Genomic DNA, 22,501 nt, shown 5'->3' on the forward strand with positions numbered 1-22,501 from the left:
ATCGCCTGCTGGCAAAATTTACTCCAAACTTAGAGCAAATAGTGCCCGGATGGCTGAAAGTTTTTGATTTTTCAATAGTGCACAGAAGATGCCTGAGTTTTGTAATATGGAAGTATGATCAGAAGATCTTGGTGCAGACACTGTCATTTCTATACTTAATTTATTCTCCGCATTTTCCTATCGTATATTGGGAGGTTAGGGTGGTGCAGATCTATCATGTACTTCGTATCATGTTGGCTACTTTCAACTTTCATGAGAATTTCATTGTAGTTTTATGCGTTTCTGAACCTTAGCTCGTGGATACACAAAATACTAACCCAGGTACACATTGTATTACTACTGGATACACAAATTCATTTGTGTATCTAGTAGTAATACCATGTGTGTCCGGTACTAATACGAAGTGTATCCGAGGGTAGTATTAAGGGTGTCTTGGTAATTTGTACGGTTCACACGATTGAAAATGACGAGGGGCTTAATTTAATATATAAAGGCATCTTCCAGGCAATACCGTTCTTTTCACTTCAGTGTTATGTCTAATGTTGCCTACATTATTCCCTCCTTTTTATTTCATTTTTATTTATATTTTGGATTTCTGATATGGAAAAAGAAAATTGAAAGCGGAAATGGGTACGCTTATTATAAAGCATGTGTGTTGAATGAGTCATTTTGAGTCATGATTAATAAGTATGGATAACTAAGCATTACTGATCCTTTATTAGAGGAGTAAATTTATATGATTAAATTGTTGTCAAACAGAACTATATCATCAACTCCCGAGGGTTCAAGTCAATTTGATTTTGGTGTTTGACTGAATTGAAAACTTATGCTACACAGAATGATCACTTAAAATCCCAGCTTAGTTTTAACATTTGATTGAATTTTAATTACATAAATAAATTTCAGAACATGCATGACAATATGACATTTGATTGATCAACAGTGACCTGTAATGGATACCAGAAAGTTGAAGATGAGACTATTTCAGTGAATTACAATGACCTGAAAATCGGAAATCTATACCGTTTCAAGACATTTGAGTGATTCCCAAAGTAAAGCTTTTAAAGTAGGGAATCAAACGTCAAAAACTAGGTTGAACTCTTCAAGATGATCACCATAAACCTCATGCTTCAGCAGCTTTAGTCTCCTTGTTACTACTATTTGGACCACCCAACAGGCTTGGCTTAAAACCCTTCTCCAGCATAAGCTGCACCTCTTAAATAGGCAGCCCTTTAGTTTCAGGCACCACCAAGTATATGAATATGAGTCCAGTGACTGAGAACCCTGCGAACAATAGGAAGGTACCCGATGATCTTAAGGCATGCGTTAATGTTAAGAAGGTCTCACTCACTATAAGATTTGACGTCCAGTTGAAGCTTCAGGTTTACAACAATTCTGACCTATGTACTAAATTTGATGATATACACCTTCAGGTTTAGAGTATCATCTTGACATCTTGAAGTTTTTTCTTCCTTTGTTTCAGCTCTTGATGCCTCCAACTTATATAAAACACAAATTGCATCATGAGGTATATAAGATTTATCACTTTTTGCAGGGCTTCCGGGATTCAGAAATTTTCTCAATTCTGCGAACTTATACTAAACCAGAGCAGAATATCATGACAGTGAAACCAAACAAATTTAGTGACTATCCGAAACAGGAGAAATTTCACTTTGGGCCAAAAAGGATGCCAGCTTTCCGAAATTACTCAATTATTTGAAATGTGAAATTTCAGAACCTGCTTCCACCATTTTTGGAACTTTAATAACATCGTCTGCCATGACTGGATTACTTTTCAGTGATATTTGTTGCCAAACCCGACTGCTAAAGTGATAATCTTTGTTGAGTTTTGGTTCAATTGCAGGAATTCGGAAACATTTTGGTAAAATCTATAAGAAAAACTTTTTCAGAAGCATATGTTTTCCGGAAAAAAAAAACCATGAAGAGCGTAAATTTTATGTTAGCAGCCGCTTTGTTAATTTTGAGCTGTTCTTTGTGTAATACTCAAAACAAAGGTAAAGTTGCAGCACCAATATCATCCCTGTCATTACCGACCAGATTATATGAGCCAAAAAGTATTGCTAGGTTAAAAATACATACTGTCATTCATCTTCTATGCGCAATCTCTCCCGAGAAGCTTTGGATTCTGTCTGAAAACATGTCTTAGTCGATGTTATTAAACCCACACTAGCCATTCAGTTTTCTTAACCCGATTTAATTGTTAGATCTACAAAAAACAAAGCAATAATTCAACAATGTAATTTTCCAGCAACATAATCGACAATTTGGAGCCAGAAAATGTTCTTAGTCGATTTTATTATCGCCGGCGACGAGCGAAAACAAGCGATGGTGATTAAATCTGCGGGGAAAGAGAGAGGGACGAAAATGGGATGGAAAGAAGCGCCGCCGATAAGTGAGATCTGATGGAGGAGCAATGGTGGTGTGCCGGCAACGTCGACGTCGGAGCTCCGGTGATGATATGGTGGTGGTGGTCTGATCAATAAGGATGAAGGAGTTGTGGGGTTAGTGTATGTGTTTGGAGAAAGATGAAACGCAGGAGTAATAAGTCATCTAATAACAGCCTTTGATTTGTTTGATCTAAGGGTTGAGAAGGAGTTCGTATGGTTCGCACCGTAATTTGGTTCGTACAGGATCATGATTATATATATATATATATATATATATATATATATATATATATATATATATATATATATATATATATATATATATATATATATATATATATATATATATATCTTTGAAATTATACTACTTATTTTAATCATATTCATTTCTACTACATAACTACAAACAATGGCCAGGTTGATACTCAGAATGGTGGAAACGGGAAAAAGCTATCTGAAGAAGAGTTGGTTATGGTTCGGCAAGTCATAAAGGAAGCAGGGGAGAAGAAGAAAAAAGCGGGCATGCGAAGTGAGAAAGACATGGCAAAGGATCAAGATGGGGTAGATGAAGAGGAAGCCATGAAGGCAGGGGAGAAGGAGGTGGAGGTGGAAGCCGAAGACACGTTCTTATCATCTCCAAATCCGCTTTTGACGAGGTATTAGCTACTACGACTAGCTTATAATTGCTGTATATATACTAATTAATTAAATTTATTATTTAAAGTAGCGCATGTATATATACTAATTAATTAAAAATGTGAAGGTCGTTTGCAAGAAGCCTTGTGTTCTTTACTACAAAGCCCCTACAGTAGTTTCGGGCAGAATTGATGTTGCTAGGGGAGTAGCGTTCTATAACGACCAGATTCAAGAAGTTAAGGTTGAAGGCAATCAAGGCATTGCCCTCCGTAAGGGATAGAGGGAAGTGGAAGTGACCAAGTTATATCTGAAGGAGTATGGTACTCTAATAGAACCACTTAGTGAAAATTGGCTTTTGCAAGATGTCGTGGGTTCTATTGTGCAATGGCCTGAAGCACTCATTAGTGTTGACATCTACGGGGTATTTATGCTAAAGCGAACGCATTTTATATAATGAACGTCTTTAAATTTATTAGGGTAACCTTATCTAACATATAGTTAAGTATTTGAATTTTTACATTTTCAGGAGTTACACGAAGCCATTATGGCTGATATTAGGACTACTACGTCAACACCTAAAATCACTGATTCGACTGCCTCTCCACCCAAAATTCAAGAGGTAGTAATAATTTGAAAAATAGATTGTGAGTTTTTCCTTTTTTTTGGGTTATTTAAATTATATATGATGTCTCGTGTAATGTATATATTTTTTTTTTCTAAATTGTAGACCGGGGTTAAATCTACCTTTGTTTCACACAACGCTGTTGATCCTCTTAAACCTAGGTATTACACCGATGATTATAAGCCAAAATTGAATACTCTAACGTTCGTAGCTTTGGACCAGCTGGCTGAAAGAAAGGCAGCTACCGAGGATATACTCATTATTGAGATCGGAGAGGATGTTATGGGCGAAGGTTCAACAGTTTTTATGGATGGGGAATCACTTCGTCAGTTTCTCGACGATGACGAGTTAGATGCTATGCACATTGTAATTTGGATGAAGTAAGTTTTTTAATTAAAACTTGGCATTTGGTTTTACGAATAGTGATGTTTATTTAAATCATCAATGAAAATAACATTCTTCATTCCATTTAACGTAATAGGTACATGTGTACACATATCGCTGAGGGGAACTATGTTTCTCATGACTACGGATTCGTGTCACCTGGATTGTTCTCTCAAAAGGTGATTGGATACACATACAGAAACCACATCGATAAAATTGCTGAACGGTTGAGGACGGCTAAAAATATATGGTTTGCCCCATACAATGAGAATCAGTATGTATAATACTTTATTATAATGAATCACGATTCTATTCATATATTAACACGCTTACATGCATGTATATGAACTAACAGTTTAATTTTCAATATTTCATAGCAAGCATTGGCTGCTAACGGCAATCAATGTGAAAAAGGCATAGTGTACTTGATTGACTCTTGCGGACATAGTCCCACTGAGAAATTTTTAAAGATGATGACTGAGTAATTTACAACCTTACATTATAATGTCAATTGTTATTGTATGAACTTTGAAGTCTAGGCTCCTTTTAATGTCCCATCAGTATTACTGAGCCAAATGCAAATGATAATTTCCTGTATATATTTTTGAATTAGTGTGTTTCAAGCAATTGGAGCATCAAGTCCAACTTTTGTCACGATAAAAGTAAGTGTATTCTTAATAATTACTCCTATCTTTTAATTTATAAAAAAGAGGCGATTTTTATCCAAAAAGTAGGTTGAGCGCCTTTTTGAATAAAATCTAGGAATTGAGCTTATTGCTGGGCTGCTTATTCAGAGCGTCACTGGCCTGAAACCAAGCTCTTTTTGGTTGTTCGTTTTTTATTTTAAAATTTATAAAAAAAACTTTGATAATTTTAGGTTGATCTAATTTAGCTTATTTGTATGTGATTTATATAATAGTCTCCTCTACAACAACCAGACAGCAACCAATGCGCCTTTTTTTGTTGTCGGTCCATGTGGGAGATTATCACCCAAAAGTATATCAATATAGAGTCAGCGGTTAGTGTGTTTTAATAACTATTTCAAACGTAACTTGGGTTTAATTTTGTCTAATATTTCACTTATTCTGTCTATTTTGATTAAGTATATTTTGATTTGTAGTTCCCACCTTCACTCAACAACAAAGACTCAACCTATTCGAAGGAAGACATCGCCAACATGAAAAATAAGTGGGCCACTTATTTTCTTTCATTAGCGGATGGTCAATAGTCTGCTCATTATGTATGTGTGTATATAGAGCCATATGTAATTAGTTTTGGTTACCTTGTTTATAATATTTTGCTGCTGAGTTAAATAGATCAATCTGTGTAATATTCTGATATTGCAGGTTTGAAATTTTTCAATGCGCAGCTGCTGAAATGCTATTTTGCAGTAGCATTTCAGCGGAACCTGCTACTGCAAAAATTAGCATTTCAGCAGCTGCTGGAACCTGCTAAAACATTTTTTTTAAAAAAAATATTTATAAATTCGATTACGGTTGAAAATAAAACCGTGGTCAATAAATCTATTGAAAACGGTCGCATTTAAATAGAAACCCGTTGACATATTCATCCATAATATAACGGTTAAATAATCACAAACCGTTGTCGAAATCATGACATTTAAAACGGTTTAATAGCCATAAAACGTTGTCATATTTACTATTTTACAACGGTTGGGTTTCAGTAAAACCGTTGTCATAGGTTTCCGTAGAGCATTCAAACTAATACTACCACGGTTTCAATATTATAGACAACGGGGTTTTGAACCGTTCTTAATATTGTACTACGGTTATTTGAACCCGTTATTTACATTTCATAACGGTTCCGCCTTTTTAACAACCGTGGTAATGAAATAACAACGGTCGATGTAATAACGGTTCCGTATTTTGTATTACAACGGTATATCACCTTATCTAACCGTTGTTGCACAGATTATTTGGCGTAGTGTACTAAAGTTTTGAGCTTGTTATAACTTTGCTTATGTGTGCTTATATACGATTTAATTGAATGGGCTTTTATATGATAAATAACTGAATAGTATTAGTTGAGTTAATATGAATATAATTTGTGATGAGCTTGTGGTTGACGGTTGTGATGAAATTGTCATACGTGTGTCTTGAACTTCGAGGACGAAGTTCCTTTTAAGGGGGAAAACTGTAATACCCGATATTTTTAGAGTAAATAGGTACTTTAATAAAGCTTTAATGTATATGTTATTAATTAATTAGCGCATCAGTGAAATAGAAAAACCGATAACGATATTAGAGAGATTACGGCATTATAACTACAGTGTATCGTATAAATATGGAGTACTACTACACCATTATTATAATAATAATAATAATAAACCCACCCACCCATCAATACTACTAATTAATATTATATACTTAAATACAATTACTACTAGTATCATAGTAAGAAAATAAGCCATATATATATATATATATATATATATATATATATATATATATATATATATATTTTCTCTTGTGCCCTAACTTCCCGGTATTATCTTTCACAAATAAGGAAAAAAAAAAAGAAAAGATGACAACCTCAAGAGAGCGGAAGAGACATATCGTCCTACACGCGGTTGTTAACCCACACTCGTCTTGGTAGTTTTCCATTAGCATCCTTTCTCTAATCTAGCAAAGTACCGTCTTTCATAATCTATATGTCTTATTTATATTAGTTCGTTACCTCTGTTTCGGCGTCCTGGCGGCTAGGTTTCGGGATGGTTTACGAGTTCCATAGTGAGAGTGACTTATGATTTTAAGGTCATGTCGTTGTTGGTCGTTAATAAGGGGTTGATGGGGAGTCCGTTTGAAGTTGTTTTTATTGTGTCGTAAGGCTATTTTGAAACCGCAAAGTTGACTGGACAATAGCGGTATTGTACTCTGTTTCAGGGGCGGTTTCGGTACTAGCTCGTCGACACTGTTTGCATTGGATAGGTAGAGTTATTGTACGATTTTTGTACCCTTGGTAAATTTCTTAATGGTCATCTCATTGGTTATGGTTGCGTGCTGTTTCGGCAATGTCGAACTCGCCACTATTTGTTGTCATTTTTTCTTTTAGTCGTGCTGTTTGTGGTAGGCTGGCAGTAGGTTTTAGGATGTTGGGTGTTGACGGTGTTAGAAATCTATATCTCATTATTTCGACATATTCTTATATGTTACAAATTAATTTAGTCATAAAATTAATTTAGATCTTATGCATGCAAACTTAAATTAAAATATAGAGAAGAAATCATCATTCTTACATTGGAAATTTTAGATTATGGGGCACAAGTGAGTTCTTCTACTCACTTGTTCTTGAGCTCTGCAAATATTGGATGAATAAAGGATTCAAGTATAGAATCCCTCCCAAGGAATAATACCCAAGATAACCTCTTAATAAAATTAATATTATTAATACTAGAACAATATTAATTTGAATAAAATTGACCCAAAATACTAATTTTGGTCTCTTAATTTCGGTTAAGAGGAGAGAACAATGGAGTAATTTTTATCTCTCTAAAATCTATATTTTGATGATAGAATGAATGAATAATACACACTAGCTTTTTCACGTAGTGTGTGAGTGGAAAAAATAAGCAAAAATATTTTGCTCTTTTCTTATGGGAAAACCGAAAATGGGGAGAGGAGAAACCCAATGCATGCTCACCTTTTCTTCCCAAGAGAAAGCTATGTATGCAAGGCTATATGTAGGCATTATCATTATGTTTTCCACTTATAAATAATCAACACGATTTTATCCTAAAGACTCCCTCCATTTCGGTACACATACATAAAATGGATGAGTCCATTTTATTTGTGATTTTGTCAATATGTCACATGTGACACATTTCATGACATCTTATTTATAAAATGTATTTTTAACCATTAAAAATCAACATATTAATAAAATATGTCACTTATAAAAATTAACATAGTAATTCACAATTACTTGTACCAAAAATGGTTTACCAATTTATAAATCACAACATCTTGTATTTATAATAAATTATTCATTCCGTTTCAATTGTTTTCGTAAACAATAATTTCATCTAAGTAATAAAACAATTCGATTACTTAGACCGTATCTTATTTAATCAAATTATAATGAAATGTAAATATTACTTCCAAAATCGTCCGTCAATTTTAAGTAATTTAATTAACTTGTATCGTCATACGATCAATTAAACATTCAATTAAGAGTGTTACCCTTTAGGTATGACCTAAGGGGATCAACTGATCACCACCGTCGCACGACAGTAATGTCAAACTCTAGTCAGCCAATCATTACCGATATGTGTGGACCAGTTGACAGTAAAATATTACTTCCCACATGTATTCTTAAAATGAGACTTAAACATGTGATCATCATGATCAACAGCTGTGATCGCATTATTGTCGGAGGACACATATTCTAACAATCTCCCACTTGTCCTCGACAAGTGTGCATCACCAATTCTCTTGTCCTATTACTATCTCCCACTCAATGCAAGGTGTCTTTCAGGTCGTACTTGCAAGTGATCATATCGAGAGTGGTTTCCTCGATCTGGAGAATAACTGATTGACCGGATTTATCTACCATAGATACCTTCCGAGCGTGGCCACGCATTTCCAGTTCATTACTCCTCGAGTGGCCCTGAGATATTGTTTTAACCCTGACAAGGGGTGGACAATTCCTATCGCACTTATTCCCTTCGACTAGCCACAGCCATCATAACCCAAAATATGCCCATTTGACCCCATTTACGAAGGTCGTAGTAACACAAATCATAGTTAATCTGAAACTGTGCCACCTTAGGCGAACAGTCTTTAGTCAAAAGAATCGACTCATTAGAATACTATAGTAGCTCTCGTCACGACCAGGCTATATAAATTTGCCAGAACTCTATAAGTGGTCATAAGGCCAGACAAAGTGTTCCTAACTGTCTGCCTATGTGATCGACTAGTCATCTCACATGACTCTATGGCACTTGAACTTGCCATCAATCACATCACACTCTAGTCACTTCGAGACGTCACCTCATACAAGTGACTATGGGCGAATACTATGTTAATCCGGGTTCACTTTAACGGGGTTCAATATTGTCTCTATAACCCGTTTGGATGTAACAAAGTATAAAGGAGTTTTCAGATTTAAAAACTCAAACGATAAATGTGATTATCATATGAGTAGTCAATACTTGATTACTACTTCATATTCTATAATCCAGTTTGATCTTGAATTTAGTTGTTCATCTTAATTCAATTGAAATGACATGACTCATCATGTTAAGCCTATGAGAAGGCTTTGGTTAGTAGGTTTTATCAACTTCTTGTACCTTACTCAACCTTACTACATACTCGTTTTCCTTTGTAATGTATACATTTGTATTACGAAACTTTTTGAGTACGTGTCGAGATCCAATCAAGACATAGGCCCTCTAGCCTTAGAATAGCTCCCACTGTTTTCACAGTGTGCGGGACCCATCCCTCTTGCACATCCCATGATTGCAAGTGTACTCAATTTCCGTTGTAAACATTTCTCATTGTTCTTTATTGCCCAGAACGATTCTAGAAAATCTATTCCTTAAATAACATAGCCACAATGGTATCTTAACCATCCTAATGTGTTTTGATTATGGTTTTGTTAGAAACCATGCGCAATCTCAATGGTCAATTGTCACTTGTGTAACACCCTTACACAAAATTTTGCATCAAAAACACTTTGCATTACATCCTTAATGCTTCTGCAAGCACTTAAGGGTAATCTTTATGTCTTACTTGGTAACAATTACTTAAATTCGATTTGAAACAATTCATCATACTCAAAGTATATGAAGTGTTATGCATCATATCCTATTTAATTGATTCGGCAGCGGAAGCAAATGGAATCAATCAAATATGTTCAACTTGATTTGAAATAGTCATGAATCTTATCAACATAAGACTTCTTATTTGACGCTAATATCATGTAGATTTATCTTCATAAATCCGGTTATTATAGATGTATTATAATACTCCATAAGTCTTAAATCATTCCCAATGATCAATATGTCATCCACATATAAGACTACTTAAAAATACCGTAACTCCTGATAAACTCTATGTATAAACACAACTTCTCCACTTATCGAGAAAAGTTTTATAACATGATCAAAACATTGATTCCAACTAATTGATGTCCTACTTAAGACTCTCTCTTAAGTTTCACATTATCTTAGGATTGCAAGGATCTACAAAACTCAAGACATGTATTGAATACATTCCTTCTAATGGAAGAAGTGGGTTTTAGATTCACTTGCTATATGTATATCATCATAATGAAACATAATCCCAAAGAAGGTCCAAATAGACTTAAGCATTTCAACTAGTGCAAAACCCTTTGCTACCAATCAAGCTTTGAAATCTCTTTTTATTAGTGCAAAACCCTTTGTCACTAATCAAGCATTTAATTTCGTATTTTCATGGCTCTAAGCCATGTATTGAGTTGTGACTTAAATATTTTCATGTAAGTCATATATTTATTACTTTCCAGAAGTAACTTGAATCAAACAATTTCTTTGTAAGTTTTAAGCTCTTTACTTTCTTAAAAGTAACATGAATTTATCATCTTCAACAAGTGACGACTTTAACCTCCGACGTTTTGAAGAAACAACTTCTTACACAAAACGTCTCATGTAGCCAAGAAAGACCAGTTTCTTGTGGCATAACATTCTTTGTGGCTCTTAGAATAATTTCTCCCACCCTGTCTTCTAGAAATAAACTTGTATTTTAGAAAGACAGCTTCACAAGCCACAAACCCGTTGTACTCGTGATTATAATAAGGAAAAATGAGCATTTGTTTCTTTTGAAAACTTACAACCATGGTACCCTACCATTTCATATCTCATATGATTCGTTTTAGATTTAGTGGACAATAATTTAGACAAAATGATAAAATCCCCAAAAAGGATCAAGTAACTCAAAGTAACTTGATCGAAGTCTAAACCATATCGAATAGCGTTTGATTTCTTATCCAACTACACATTATCCCATAATGTATGTTAAGAGAGATTAACTTGTGATACTATATCACACATTTCATTTGGCTTATATCAAAGTCTTCACTTTGATAATCCCATCACGACTAAATCGTGATTCCTTGAACATTTGAACTTTTTCAAAGATTTCTCTATTTACCTTATTAAGTGAACACATTAGTGTCAACTTAAATCATTGGTAAAAGAAAATGATCAACCTATTTTGGATCAATGATTTACAACCTCGATCTTCTTTTCAACCAAAAGGCAGAGACATCTTGCTTTGAATACAAGATACACATATACCATAAGATTAATGATCTAATGGTTTCAATAGTACTCAATAACTCTTTGCGTTCATCATCCGAGAATCTAAGGTTTAATCTTGGGTTACCAATTTGAGTCTTGCATTATCTACATGATATATCATTCTAGTTTGGTTTAGAATATAATCACCTTGATAATGGGCTAGCCATACATCAAATCATGGTGTATAGGGTCACAAAAGTGAAACCTCTTTTGTATCTTAACAAGTTTATATTATTATTTAAAGTTCATGTACTTAATAGTCACAATTAAGTACAACTCTAAACCCAAAAACTAGATTGAGTCTACAATGACTCTATCCCTCAACATCATTGTTGCTAGTCGTCATATTCTAATCATCCTATGTATCAAATACAATGATGAAAACCACCATCGGTTTCTAATATTGACGAAATGGTACTAGCAAAATTTATGTTAATTAAATAAACATTTAACGAAGAAGGTCCCATTAGGTGTCCTACAACTAACTTGTTGATTCTTCAATAATTTGGGGTAGTTTCCTTTGTAGCGTCCAAATTTAGACAATGGAAACTTTATCGGTCGGGATTGATAGGTTTAGTTTGTTATTCTCAATAAAGTTACTTTTAACATTACCTTGTATCAATTCCATTCTAATTTTACTTCTTAGAACCTTATCCTTTTCTTACGGTTTAAGAGAATGCTCCCACTCATTTCAATGAGTCTTTTGCTTAGAGAAGCAAAATTTAATTTCATGAAGACTACTCTTCATTTGTTCGTTTAGTCTTAAAACTTTCGTTGAAGTGGTTCCGGTATTTTGGTCAATTTTGATTTCCAAGAAATCGAGTTACCAAAATTATTTAACGTTTCAAAGTACTTAACTCAATTAAGCATGTGAGAAACAATTCATTGTAAGTAGATATGTTAGTCAAAAATCAAAAACCTTTTTGATTACGAATAACTTTTATCTATACTGTTCATAAGAGATCCTTGCAATGGATAATTCAAGGTTTTAGAAGAAAATTCATGTTTGTCTTTAGTTACGATGTTTTAATGGAGATATTGTACTAAAATCGAAATGATATTGTATATGAATTGTGCTAAAGAAATAGAACAATACGATAACGGAATAATGAAAACAACACATTCATCGTTATAATAATACTTGTAAATAAATTTAACAAGATATGAACATTTATATAGTGACCTCTACCCAACTATTATAAATGATTCCAAGACCCAAATTCATATTAACTTAGGCATCGGTAAAGCCGAATACAACCCTTATCAATATAACTCGGTGGATTAACGCTTTAATCGATTCTACTTTTAGAACTCTTGGTCGATAAAATTACATTAATATTTATCTTTAGCCCGAAACACATCCGGCAACCGTCGAGAATACTTTCGTTGAGTTCAACCCAAATTTCGAATAAATGTGTCCATGATCCAAATTTACATCAACTTGGGCATCGGTAAAGCCGAAAACAACCCTAATCTTTATAAATTCGGTGGGTAGATGATGCGATCCCGCTAAGTGTTCACAAATTAAGATGTGGTCGTTGGTCACGGTCGAATCAAAACAAAATTTATAGCTCCACAAACAACTCTACAATTAGTAAAGAGGCAAGTAAAGGTCGGATCCCAAGGGACGGGAGTTGAAATGAGATTTCTATTGTAACTAGTGGTGTCTAAGGGGTGTCACAAATTGGGTTGATGTAGAAGGTTACTAAACTAAAATAGCAATGAAAATAAATCAAGCAAGATGAATTAAAGGGGTGTAAACAATTGATTAAAGGCACTAGGGTGTCATGGGATCATAGGGGAATCATGGGATATGATCATACAAGCATGTTCTCAAATTATAAGCAAGCAATTATTGTTGTGATGGATTGAGTTGGGTTATATCTTACAATCCTAGGAAAGTTTGGGTCCCGGAGCCGAATCGATTAGATTGTACAACACCTACAAGTCGACTTAATCTTCCCTACTCAACAACATGCATGGTCTAATGAGACTCGAGTTGGGTTATGTCTTACAAGTCTCATTGAAAAGATAGAAGATGATAGTAAATGCAAGGATTCATAGGCTTAGCATTTCATCAAATATAACATGTGCATGAGTTGAGATCAAAACAAGCAAGCAAATAAAACATGAAAGCATATTAATTTAAGCATGAATCATTCCCCATGTTGGTTTCCCCTAATCACCCATTAACCCTAGCTAAGAGACTACTCACTCATTATCATGTTGATCATGCTAGCAAGGTTGTCAATCATACCAACAATATGAAATATGATGAATAAATGAAAGTAATTAACAATAATTATAAAGGGATTAAGAGATTATACCTACTAATGATTCCAATAATAAAGAAAAGATAAAGCAAAGATAAAAGAAGTACTTGAATGCTTGATTGAGAGGTTGTCAATCTCCCAACAATAACCCAAAATAATCTTCAATTACCCAAAATAAAGGATGAACAAAGGAGAGATTAAAGAACTAAAACTTGGATTAAAACTTGATTAATACTTGATTACAATATTAAAGAGAGATTTGATTGATATTAACTACACTAATTATTGATAAGAAGAACATGCTCCTCTAATTAGACTAATGGGGTATTTATAGTGGAAATTAGGGAGGATGCATTAGGGTTAACTAAGGGCTAAACTAGTAATTACACTTTTTAAGTTGAGCAAGGAGGAGCCGGTATTTTCTGAGAGAAGGGCTTCTTTCTTCGTAGCTTGGAGAAGACAATCCGTGCTGTGCTAGAATCCGGGCGGAATAGGGTCGGGACGGGCGGATTCTAGTGTTGGAATCCGAGCGGATTCAGGGGAATCCGGGCGGATTGTGGAGGGGGAATCCGAGCGGATTGTGGCAAAGCCGCTCGGATTGTCTTCTTTCTTGGGACGGACGGATTGGTGACAATCCGCTCGGATTGTCAGTCAGCAACAATTCTTCTTCTTTTCTTCCCTTTTCTTCATAAATTCCTTGGGGATTTCCTTGGGGACTCAAGGATCTTTTCTCAACATTGCTCTTCTACTATGATATGTACAAAGGCCTTCTAATCTTGTCTCTCCTTGATGCTTGGTCATTGAATTCGATCAATTTAGTCTCGTTTTGCCATGAAAATGCAAGATTCTTACTCCTTTCCTACCAAGGGATCAAAATCTCAAAGAATATGCAAAACAAAGAACTAAAGATAAGAAATGACCCAAATAAGCACTAAAAAGCATGGAAACAAGGCTAATTCGGGGGCTAAATATGCGCCAATTATGGTCACATCAAATATCCCCAAACCGAACCTTTGCTCGTCCCGAGTAAAGAGGTGACAAAGACTAGGACCAATACTAACCTATCCTAATAATATAGCCGATATGAGACAATTAGCGGGTCTCACTCCACCCCTTCAACTCACAACAAGACAACCATGAGGTAGGATGCCTTCTTGCAAGGCAAGGTGGGTCTTGCCAAAATGGCGACACATCCAAACTTTAAGCACACAAAAACACATAATGGATGCATCTACAAAAAGAATAGCCACTTTCCTCATCTAACTGGCGGAAATTATCTACAAGGGAAGCAATTCAAGGGTACACACTCCTTCATAGATGCAATTTCTTCAAACTACTAAGCCTAGAAGGATACCAATAAATCACCTCCAAATTGTGTCAAGCTACGGTACTTTTGTCCTCAATCGTTAAATGCTTTTGTCAAGAGTAGACTCCTTATGGTGTTAGAAACACTGGAGGATCGCGGAATTCCCCCTCTTGCCTAGACAAGAAGAAGGGCCGTCCCCTCTCTACCATGCACAAAAATGGATAAGATGGATAAAGGGATCAATAAAATTTGAGTTTCATTTGGGAGTTTGCTTTGGTTTTTGTTTTCCCCCCAATTTCTTGTGGCATATAACATTTGAGAACACTTTGTTTTTGCCATTTGTTTTGATTTTTGGCTTTTCAACACTTGACAATTTTTCAACTTTTTGCATTTTCTTTTGAACATTTTCAAAGTCACCCCAATTAGTAACGAGGGTGCCTTGTATTTGAAGCTTAGGAGTTCTATTTTTGCTCCTCTTTTCATTTGATGCATTTTTGCAAACTTTCTTTCACTTTTCATTTCATTGAACTCAAATTGATTTCTTTTTGTGCCCATTCCCTTTTGTTGACAAAAATATGGTAGAACATGGATGAATGATGGTTGCATGGTTTCAAGGGTCACCTTGGAATAAACGGTAGCCAAGGAGTTATCACACCACAAGGTACTCTTGACTAGGCCTTAATCCATGGGTCAAAGGATACTAGCATGACACATCCTAGGGTGTTTTACAAGTATTCTAACAAGCAAAGTCTTAAGAACAAAAGCCATCTACTAGGGCCTATATACACTTGTCAAGCTTCCCAAGTAGACGGTTTCACAAAAATTTTTCTAACATGCAAACTACATGCCATGATGCAACTAACATATATACATCCTAATGCATATGATTCTACCAACTAATATGCCATATAAACTAAATGCAAGTCCTAAGTTCACATTGTTATACCGCATCAATCAAAATAACGCCACATAGTCATTAACATAAAGAGGAAAAAGGAGATTGGAAAGATCATACCATGCGGTCTTCAATATCCTCATGTCTCGGATGTGGCGTAGTCAATCAATGTGAACAAGGATAGAACAAACACAATATATATACAAGACAATATATACAAGACTACAAAAGGAAATAAACATGTTTTTGGGTTTTCAATTTTCAAATTTTTATGATTTTTAAAATTTTTCAATTTTTTTGGATTTTTGAATAAGAGTTAAATGTTAGAATTCCCATCCCCACACTAATATGGGCATTGTCCTCAATGGCCAAAATGATGGAAATTATGCAAAGATGATGCATGATTTCTATACTAAATGCAATCTACACTAAGCTACACTACATGATGCATGGTTTTTGTTATGACGGAGAGGATAATTTAGATTACCTCCCGTTGCGTATGCATTAGCTTCCCCAAACCGAGTGAGACACTATTGCTAATGTCCAAGGATGGGTATAGTTCATGCACACACTATGCTATGCATGAAACTAATTTGTCATTTTGGATTTTGAAAATGGGAGCAATAGAATGAGAACACCTCAATGGTACCGAGGTGTGAGTCCTCTTAATGGGGCTAGGACTATTCCAACAATGATCAAAATTAAATATAATACAAAGAGAGAAATAGACAAACCATGAGAGTGTAGGAGTCTCCAAGGCTTGCTAATCTTCCATCATGCTATCATCATCACTTCCCTCATGAGAAGTGGTGACATTGCCACTTTCCTTGTCATTTGCTTCTTCACTTTCTTCCTCATCTTCCTCATCATCATCTTCACCATCCTTTTCTCCTTCACTTGCTTCTTCCTCAATATTATCATCAACTTCTTCATCATTTTCAACAACCTCATTGTCACCCATAACGACCCTAGATGCACCCGGAAATAAGACTTCTCTATCCGCCCAACTAGGCAAAGGACAAGATGGATCAAGTAGTCCTTGCCTAGCTAAATGTAGGAGGGGTGGATATTGAGCCAAGTAGGTATTTTTCCGATCTTTATAGGCTTGCTTGTGCATTGCTTGCATGAGAAGAGTCACATAGTCTTTACCAACTTCAACTCCTTCCGGCTTGAACTCTTCATATTTAAAGGGGTAAGGTGGTATGACAATGGAAGAGGAGGGCATTTCAAGATCACCCTTTTGTTGTTGAATGATATACTCGGCTTCTTTGGAAAGGGGAAGTAGATAATTGGTCCGGTGGACGCTTAGACGGCAAATCTTTGAAGGCAAGGTGAACGATCTAGCTTCACTAGTTAGCCATCCATACTTAGTGTCAAGGGGGTTATGGGCAACCCACTTGAACTTGTGAATTATAGTATGCATATCAACAAGATGGCCACCCTCCTTTGCTTTGTACTTGTTATCCTTATTGAAGTTAGGATCAAAGTGCTTGGCTAGGAGTGTAACTAGGCCGCCAATGACAATAACGGTCGTGCCCTTCTTCCCACAATCAATATTGAGCCATCTATCTACCAAGAGCCTCAAAGAATTGTAAGGCTTGGTGTGAACTCTTTCGATATTCAAAGCCGATTCAAGGAGAATAAAATCAAGTCTTGTGAAATGGTTGGTATCTTTCCTAGCAATTATGGTGTTACCCACGACCTTGTGCCATACTCTTATGCCCGGGTGGTGGACCAAAAGAGCACGACTCGCATAAAAATCCTCAAATTTCTTCCCGGAGATTGCCTCCCAAAGAGGTTCGGGGTCATACTTTCCAGAACTTTTAAAATAACTCGGTTCATCACTAAGACCTAAAATTTCACCCAATTCCCTAAAGGTAATGCGTCTACTAACATTAGCTAGACGAAACTAGATATTCTCCCTATTCTCAACTTTGGTGACTTTCAAAGAACTTAAAAATTCCAAGGTAAGGGAGGGGTATGTCAATTCCCTTGTTTCAAATAATTTCTTCAACCCCATGGCATTGAAAAAGGCTTTGGTTTGTTCAAGAACACCCAATTTTTGTAAGGTATCTTCACATATGAATTTGGTGGATTGTAATGATTTCATAGCAAACTTGACAAAGGTATTTCTATGGGTATCGGAAATAAAAGTTACCTCCGGATAATGCAAAAGTTGATCAATTACCGGAGTAGAAGGTGTTGTTGCTCCCATAGAAGTTTGTTGTTGATGTTGCACTTCCAAGTTTGGTGTTGCTACCACCATTGCTAATGCTTTCTTTGTTTGAAGAGCCTTTTGCCTTTGTGAGAGTGCCTTAGCCTTTGGTGCCTTTGTTGCCTTTGTTGCTCCCTTAGTCCTTGCCATTGATGAACTAACCAAGAAAAGAATGAAAAATCTTCAATTTGTAGTATGCCCAAATCGATTTGAAGGTGAAAGGCTTTGCCTTTATGAAAACAAAAATCGACTCAAAGGTTAAAGATTTTGTTCTTGGTTTTGATTTTTGTTGAAGAAGGAGTGATTAATTTGTTGTTGGAAGGATGGTTTGATTTGATTTTGGTGAATGTTGTTGAGGGTTTTTGTTTTTGTGATGGAGAGGATAAGGGTTTTGATGTTGTGGGTAGTGTTTATGAATGAATGAATGAAGGTGGGAGGGGTTTTAAAGAGACCGAAATTTTCAAATCTGCAGGGGCAATCCGTGCGGATTCTGCCCAATCCGTGCGGATTCTGCTCTTTCTGAACTTTGCAAAACTCGCCTAAAGACGGGCGGATTTGTGACAATCCGCTCGGATTTGCTGAACACGGGACGGGCGGATTTGCTCAAAGATGGACGGATTTCAGTCCAGAAAATTTTGCTTGTTTTCCTCAGCTGCAAAGACGGACGTCTTTCTTACAAGACGGGCGGATTCTACAAGACGGGCGGATTCTTCACAGGACGCCCGGATTCAGTCACAATCAAGAAATTTTCAAAATTCAGCTCAGTTCAGGACGGGCGTCTTTTCTGCAATACGCTCGGATTCTGTAAGACGGGCGGATTCTCTGGAATCCGCTCGGATTCTGGCCCTGTGTACACGGATTCAGTTCCATCCGTGCACACTGCATTTCCCATACCGTTCTTCTATTCTTTCTTCAAGTCTTGTGTTCGTCATTGTCGGGGCACTACTAAGGCATGGATAGCCTAGGCAATTGCCATCCCTACACTAAGTTAAAAGCACTACACATCAATTGAAATCGTTAGTCCCTACCTCACTTTCTCTCAAACATGACAATTATTTTGATCAAAGTAGATAAAAATCCAAAGATGACAAAATTACAATACAAGAATTGAAATGTAAGTTAGGGAGTTAGAAATATTTACAAGTGCTGGTTTAGGGAGGACTCCACCAAACTCTCATTCTTGATGAGATGTCAAGGGGGCATGTCCAAGGTGTTGTTGATGTTGCTCAACACCTTGAAGAAGTAATCAAAAGCTTGTTCATTATCATGGTAGAGGTTCTCAATAGACCTTGACCCTTGTTGTTGGTCTTGATCGATGGCATTACCAATGTAGGGATTAAAAATCCCTTCAAATTCATCGTCCCAAAGACCACAAACTTCATTGAGTTGATCATTGAAAATCTCTTGCTTAGATGGAGACAACTCTCCCAATTTCTTCTCTTGGCCAATGAGGCCATCCTCTTCTTCCTTGGTTGATTTTGATGAGCTTTGCAAGCTCTCCTTGTCACAATTCACTTGCTCTTTGAATGGAGCATCTTCAACTTTCTTCTTCCATTGGAGTTCCGATTTCTTCCTTTCATCCTTTCGGCTATAATGATCAATCATGAAACATGGTTCATGCAAACGAGGAGCTCTCATAGTCTTGTCAAGATTAAAAGTTATGCTTTCATCTCCCACTTCTAGAGTGAGCTCACCATGTTTCACATCAATTACCGCACCGGCGGTGTGTAGGAAAGGTCTTCCTAGGATGATTGGAATGTTGGAATCTTCCTCCATATCAACAATGACAAAGTCCACCGGGATGAAAAACTTCCCAATTCGCACGGGGACATCTTCCCATATCCCTAACGGTGTCTTCGTCGATCTATCGGCCATTTGGAGTGTGATGTTGGAGCATTTAAGCTCTCCCATCCCCAACCTTTTACTTACCGAGTACGGCATGACACTCACACTATCCCCTAGATCACACAAGGCTTTGTTGATCGTCGTGTCGCCAATGGTACACGGTATTGAGAAGCTTCCCGGATCCTTTAACTTTGGAGGTGAACTCCCTTGAAGTATTGCACTACTCACCTTAGTGAAGGCGATAGTCTCAAGCTTCCGGATCGACTTCTTCTTTGTGAGGATATCTTTCATGTATTTCGCATAGGCCGGACGTGATTGATTAATTCCGTGAAAGGAATTGAGACTTCCAAATTCTTCACAATTTCCATGAACTTTTCAAGTTGATCATCAAATTTGGGCTTGGCTTGACGACTCGGAAAAGGAAGTCTAATCACAATGGGCTCCTTCTCCTTGGCCTTGTCTTCATTTTTCTTTGAACTTTCTTCTTTTGATGATTCTCCATCTTTGGAGTTTTGCACAATTTCTTCCTTTTCATTAGCTTCCACAACTTCATTCTCAACTTGCTTCTTCGGTGCTTCATACTTTGTACCACTTCTCAAGTAAATGGCACTAACCGTTTCATGTCTAGGGGGATTACTTTGAGGTGGTAATTGCTCCTTTTGTCTTTGTGAGCTTAAAGATGCTAGTTGAGTCAATTGTGTTTCCAACATCTTGGTGTGAGCTAGAATGTTGTTGATGGTGGTTTCCTTTGCTTGGCTATCTTTTTGCATTTGAGTGAAAAATTCTTGTTGATTCTTTTGCATTTGGAGGACCGCTTTTTGGACATCAAAGCCTTGGTCATTTTGGTGATTGTATGGATTTTGATTTTGGTAACCTTGGTTTTGATTGTAAAAGGGTCTTTGATTTTGGTTTCTCATGGGTGGTGGAGTGTATGTTGTTTGAGGGTTTTGAACATTTTGGCTTTTGTATGAGAGATTTGGATGGAATTTGGTGTTTTCATTGTAAAAGTTGGAATAAGGGGTACCACTTTTGTATGCTTGGAAAGCATTCACTTGTTCATTTGTTCCCCTACATTCACCTTGGTCATGTCCCAAAGTTCCACAATTCTCACATATCCCACTTGGGATTGATGAGGATGCCGTCATGGCATTAACATGATGCTTTGATGATTTTGAGTTTTCCTCAAGTCTAGCCATAGCTTGTTCAAACTTCAAGTTGATTGTGTCAATGTGAGCACTAAGTTGAGCACCCAATTGAGTAACGGAGTCCACTTCATGCTTTCCTCCTCTAGTAGCCTTGCGAGGTCTACTATATTGTGAGTTATGGACCGCCATTTCCTCAATCTTGTTCCATGTTTGATTGTCATCAACTTCGGTGAACATTCCATTTGATCCCATATTGAGAATGTTCCTAGAATCTTCATATAAACCATTCCAAAATTGTTGCACCAAAAATCATTCGCTAAGTCCATGGTGAGGACATGAGCGACAAATTCCCTTGAACCGCTCCCAAGCTTCATACAAAGACTCTTCATCCCTTTGCTTAAAACCCGTAATTTGAGCTCTTAGCATGTTAGTCTTTTCCGGTGGGTAGAATTTTTTGTAGAAAGCTAGAGCCAACTTCTTCCAAGAATCTATTCCAAGGGTGGCCTTATCAAGGCCTTTCAACCATTGCTTCGCGGTGCCGATTAAGGAAAAAGGAAATAAGACCCATCTAATTTGGTCTTGAGTCACGCCCGTTTGAGAGATAGCATCACAATAATCGCAAAAGGTTTCCATATGAGAATGAGGGTCCTCACTAGGCATCCCCCCGAATTGGCTCCTCTCAACTAATTGGATGAAGGCGGACTTGGCAATAAAATTTCCGGTTAGATGTTGCGGTGTAGGAGTACCATTTGGTAGATTCTCCTCGGTGGGCACGGAGTGTGACGAGAATTTTGGCATTGTCGGTGGATTTTCTGGGGTATTGTGTAATGGGTTTTCTTCTCCTTCTATTGCGAAAGGATTGACAAACTCACTAGTGGGTTGGACAACTTCACTAATACCACGTAAATTGCTCCTAACAACTCTCCTATTGTTCGTCAAGGTTCTTTCGATTTCACGGTCAAAAGGTAACAAATCACTTTGTAACCTTCTAGACATGCAAAATAATAAAAAACTCGAAAATGATTAGAACAAACTTTGAGGAGTTTTACTTCCTCAAGGCGAAGAAAGACACAACTAATGACAATAAAAAGAAATCTAAATCAAACAAACACCGTCCCCGGCAACGGCGCCATTTTTGATGCGATCCCGCTAAGTGTTCACAAATTAAGATGTGGTCGTTGGTCACGGTCGAATCAAAACACAATTTATAGCTCCACAGACAACTCTACAATTAGTAAAGAGGCAAGTAAAGGTCGGATCCCAAGGGACGGGAGTTGAAATGAGATTTATATTGTAACTAGTGGTGTCTAAGGGGTGTCACAAATTGGGTTGATGTAGAAGGTTACTAAACTAAAATAGCAATGAAAATAAATCAAGCAAGATGAATTAAAGGGGTGTAAACAATTGATTAAAGGCACTAGGGTGTCATGGGATCATAGGGGAATCATGGGATATGATCATACAAACATGTTCTC

General features: G+C 36.6%; 1 non-coding gene across 1 annotated transcript; it reads left to right on the top strand.

Moving 5' to 3' along the window:
* Positions 1-21,345: 21,345 nt before the first annotated feature.
* On the top strand, positions 21,346-21,452 carry LOC141637376 (small nucleolar RNA R71). The gene has a single exon (XR_012541760.1). It is a non-coding gene; the product is annotated as a small nucleolar RNA R71 (small nucleolar RNA).
* The last annotated feature ends 1,049 nt before the right edge of the window (positions 21,453-22,501 follow it).

Source organism: Silene latifolia, unplaced genomic scaffold, assembly GCF_048544455.1.
Source record: "Silene latifolia isolate original U9 population unplaced genomic scaffold, ASM4854445v1 chrun_scaffold_16, whole genome shotgun sequence".
Lineage (NCBI taxonomy): Eukaryota > Viridiplantae > Streptophyta > Magnoliopsida > Caryophyllales > Caryophyllaceae > Silene > Silene latifolia.